General features: G+C 36.8%; 1 long non-coding RNA gene across 1 annotated transcript; it reads right to left on the minus strand.

The window, feature by feature from the left end:
* Positions 1 to 785: 785 nt before the first annotated feature.
* Positions 786 to 5119, minus strand: LOC145721193 (uncharacterized). Its single transcript, XR_014144698.1, has 2 exons — positions 2638 to 5119; positions 786 to 1609 (listed from the first exon to the last, which is right to left on the minus strand). It is a non-coding gene; the product is annotated as an uncharacterized LOC145721193 (long non-coding RNA).

Below are 5119 nucleotides of genomic sequence, written 5' to 3' on the forward strand. Positions count from 1 at the left end.
GAATTCACGTATTTATAAATAATGGACTTAAGGACTGAAGAGAAGCTTAAACAAAGCTACACTGCAATTCAAAAAGATAAAGGAGTTTAGGTAAGATCTCAATAACAGTACTTCTTCCACTACATTATACAAAAACTGCTTTATGCCAAAGAATAAATTTTAATTACCAAATAAAAACAACACTATGTGAACATTTTTAAGACAGCAAATAATTTCTTTTTTTTTTTTTTTTTTTTTTAAAGATTTTATTTATTTATTTGAGACAGACAGAATGAGAGACAGAGAGCATGAGAGGGAGGAGGGTCAGAGGGAGAAGCAGACTCCCCGCCGAGCAGGGAGCCCGATGCGGGACTCGATCCCGGGACTCCAGGATCATGACCTGAGCCGAAGGCAGTCGCCCAACCAACTGAGCCACCCAGGCGCCCAAGACAGCAAATAATTTCTATCTCCCTATATATTGGAAAACCAAAATTTAAGTGACTAATTCAAACCATGTAACTTCTTTTTCTGTTGATTAATTACCGGTTCTAAAGTATAGGGTGAGAGAAGGACTTTCTTTTGTGACTGTCATAAGTTAGACGGAATTTAGTCACAAATGTAAACTTGCTGCTTTTCAAATAAACATCTCATTATTTAATATGCTTTCACATACCTAATGTTTTAATACTTAAGGCAGTTAGCATACAGATACAAGACAAATTTCCTGCCATGTCAAACGATAGATTTTTTTTTTCAGTTTGGGCTAATTCAAGTTCAACTACGATACAATTCCTACAGTCCAGGCCAATACTATTGAGCACTTTCATGTAAGAAAATAACATGAATTAAATGTGTGAAAAACTTCTTCCCAGTGCATTTAACACATCAGCTGGGCCTTAGTCTGCCAGTCTGCATTACCCATGTGAATAATGTGTAATTGCACTTATACTAGTAGCAATGCTGAGTTTCAGACTCAGGCAAGACTTAAATCATGATGAATTTGGAGGCTAGAAATTTACAAGCCAAAACCACGTCTGAAGGCAAAACTGCATAGCTGGAAATCGAATGTAAGAGTCATATAATCTAATCCCAATAAAAAATAAAATCCTCTAGAAACTGCTGTTCCATTTGATACCAGGCTTTTTCTGAGATGTCTTCATGACCCTCCTCATTCTCTCTTAATGGTGAATTATCAAAATATTTGAAGATTGTTAAGATATCTGTTGAGTCTCAAAAGATCTGCATTCTTATTATCTGCCCTAGTCTATAATGACTGAGCCAGTAGTTAAATAAATAATAATGATAAATTAAGTAAGACAAGACACTTGAGGGAAAAAAAGGAATCAATCAAAAAAAGAAAAACTTGATGCCCTTAGCACCTAAACTGAAATAGATCAGAGCATTTGGGCCAAAAATTGGCTTAAAACTTACTGGCACTAAAGTTAAAAAAAAAAAAAAGTGATGGAAACAAATTGCTCTGGACAATTTTTTTTTTTTTTAATTTAAATTTTAGGTGGGGGCCTCTGGGTGGCTCAGTTGGTTAAGCCTTGGACTCTTGATCTCAGCTCAAGTCTTGATCTCAGGGTCATGAGTTCAAGCCCCTTGTTCAGCTCCATGCTGGTTATACCTACTTAAAAAAAAAAAAAAAATCCATATATGCCATTCCCCACCAAACAGAAGCTCCATAAATTTAGGCAGTTAACATACAGTGCAATAGTGGTTTCTGGAGTAGAATTCAGTGAGTTACACTGGACACTTTTTAATTTTAAACAGAAAAAAAAACTTATCTGCAAAAAAATTTCTTTCCTAGATTATAATTAAGTAAAGTTCTGCCACAGTTTCTATGAAAAACAGGAATACTACACTCAATGGTATAATCCCAGTGATGACAAAGTACATACAGTGAAGGCAATTACTAGAAGACTGAAATTCTCTGGTACATAAAGTTTCTGAGGGTCTAGAGATCAATTAAGGGACTGGAAACACATCATATTCGTTTCCTCAAATATCTCAAATATTATATATCTCTTCCTCAAATTCAAGTGCCATTCATTTTGGCCTGCCAATAAACTATTTTCCTAAATACTTAAACAGTATAATTCTTTGAGTAAGATTAATACCAACCACTTAAAATTGGTCAGGGTCACCTGGGTGGCTCAATCAATTTAATGTCCAACTGCTGATTTTGGCTTTGGTCATGATCTTGGGGTCGCAGGATCAAGCCCCCCCATCGGGCTCTGCCTCAGTGTGGAGTCTGCTTGTCCCTTTCCCTCTGCTTCCCCCCATCCCTCTGACCCTCCACCTGGACGTGTGCACATGCATGTTTTCTCTATCTCTAAACAGATAGAAACCTTTAATAAATAAATAAATAAAATAGATCAAGCTAAAGATCTCCATTTTTTTTTAAAATACATGCTAAGGTGTGCCTTTTCTCAATAGCTAACCAAAAAAGGAGAGGGGGGAGCCTGGCTGGCTCACTCAAAAGAGCATGACTCCTGATTTCACGATCATGAGTTCAAGCTCCACACTGGGTGTAGAGATAAATAAATAAACTTAAAAAAAAAAAAGGGGAGAGGTTAGTATTTCAGTCATGATATTTTGTTACTACAGTGTTTTCTGGTTTTATCCTTCTTTAATACCAAATAGATCTAAAATTACCTCCACATCAATTAACTGTTTCCACTCCTCCAGGTTAAAAAACAAGTTCCACAAGTCTACATCCAAAGTAAAACACAAACAACATCAGCTACTATAAATGTGAACAAGAGTCAATTTAATTATATATCCACTTAAAGCCACTGATTTCTCAATAACTGTGTACCCATTAAAATGCTAATATGTAAAGGATCAAATCTGACTTATACATATGGAGCGTATGAGATATAAAGACCAGCTGTTTAAAAGAGGAGATACAATAAAAAGAGCAAGAGGGGGGCAAACCAAGAAACAGACTCAACTACAGAGAACAAACTGAAGGTTATAAAAATGGAGGTGGGCGGGGGAATGGGTTAAATAGGTGATGGGAATTAAGAAGTGCACTTGTAATGAGCACTGGGTGTTGTATGCAAGTGTTGAATCACTATATTGTACACCTGAAACTAATATAACACTGTATGTTAACTAACTGGAATTTAAATAAAAACTAAGCAAATCTACACTATACTCAATAAAGTAAATTAAAAGAGGAGACACAATTAGAAGTGTAATACTGTGGTCACCTTCGCAAACAAGAAGATAGCATGACAGTTCTTCATGCTTAAAGAACTAAGCTCATGGAATGTAAAAACTTCTGGTAATTACAGATCTAACTAACAGAGTTTTTTTTTTTAAGATTTCATTTATTTATTTGAGAGAGAGAGACAGAAAGCAGGAGCAGGGGGGGAAGGGCAGAGGGAGAGGGAGAGAGAGAAGCAGACTCACCACTGGGCAGGGAGCCCGATACAGGTCTCGATCCCAGGACCCTGGGATCATGACCTGAGCCAAAGGCAGATGCTTAACCGACTGAGCCACCCAGGCGTCCCCTGAAGCAGGAGTTTTATATAAGATGCTCCATTAGCCTATAAATATGACTGTCTTAATTATTGCAACACAAGTTATTTCTGTATACCCAGTATCAGACCCATTTCAGGGACATAGTAACACTTAAAATTTTAATGGCCACTAGTTTATTTCAAAATAGAAAACTGAACCAGGCATATCTTGATGATCTAGGAGATAGCACATTCCATCAGAATCATTAAACTGCTGACAAAAACTGTGAAACAAAAACAAACAGGGAAGTCCTAGAAATAATGTTTAAACACTGTTGAAACACCTCACTTTGTTAATGACAAAGGGCCCTTAAAAACAAAGGTTTATGTTACATATTCCATATAATACAAATAGCTTACATTATTAGGCACTTACTATGCCAGCCTTTCTTCTACACACAAAGGGAAGTTCCTTCTAGAAGGAAAGTTCCATTATTTTGTCCCATTTCAGGGAGGACAACTTAGGTACAGAAAAGCAAAAACAAAACAAAATAAAAAACTTCTAGGCTGGAATTCAAAAACAAAACAAAATAAAAAATTTCCAGGCTGGAATTCAAACCTAAAAGAGTATGAGTCCATACTCTTAGCCACAATACCATGCTATGTTTATATAAAGTATTAATTCTGAAGCTAGACTTAAGCAAACATTACATCAACATAAGGGAAACAGACATCAGGTATCACAGTTAATACATGAACAGAGAGGACTCTAGGTCAACTGATGAAGTAGTTGAGTTTATCCTTGGAACTCTCATTTCTGTACCCTTACCTATTTTGCCTCCCTTAGTGGCATTCCCCCTCCTTCTTTCATAGGCATCTTTAGCATCACTGAAAACAGTAAAAGACTGAATCCCAATCACAATATACCTTAATAAATAAGTGACCAAAAATAATTTAGACTCTAGAATTATTACTATCTTGTCACAACAATAAATTACTTTAGATCAAAAAAATTATTCTAAAAGTAAATTTTAAGATACTCTCTAGGAAACAGAACAAGTATTTTGGAAGAAAACAGGGTCTTCCTGGTATCTGTAGACAAATGGAAGGATTTGGTAAAGCAGTATAGGAAGATGTTACAGAATCTAGGGAGGTAAGTATATGTAAAATCGGACTAATTCTTACAAAACAAAGTCATATAAATATTTCTCTGCTCTAAACCCTCCAATGGTTTCTCGTCTCAGGATAAAATCCAAAATCCTTACCATTTCCTACGAGAGCCTACATGAACTGTCCCCTGACTTCCTCATCTCAAATTATATTGGCCTCCTTTAGCTGCCTCAAATATGTGTGAATGGTATAAACTTCCTTCATATCTCCATTCAATTTTCCCCTTTAAAGACTTCCTTGATCACCCTAAGTAACAACTCTCTCTAATGTCTTTCTTTGTACCTTGCGTTATTTTTTCACATAGCACTTACTACCATAGGACTTGACATACTTGTTACTCTTTCTACCCCTGCTATAATACAGGTTTAGTTAGAAAAGGGCCTGTTTTGGGGGCGCCTGGGTGGCTCAGTTGGTTAAGCGTCTGCCTTCGGCTCAGGTCATGATCCCAGGGCCCTGAGACCGAGCCCCACATCGGGCTCCCTGCTCGGCGGGGAGCCTGC

The sequence above is a fragment of the Leptonychotes weddellii genome, chromosome 4, assembly GCF_054177405.1.
Source record: "Leptonychotes weddellii isolate Sample4059 chromosome 4, ASM5417740v2, whole genome shotgun sequence".
Lineage (NCBI taxonomy): Eukaryota > Metazoa > Chordata > Mammalia > Carnivora > Phocidae > Leptonychotes > Leptonychotes weddellii.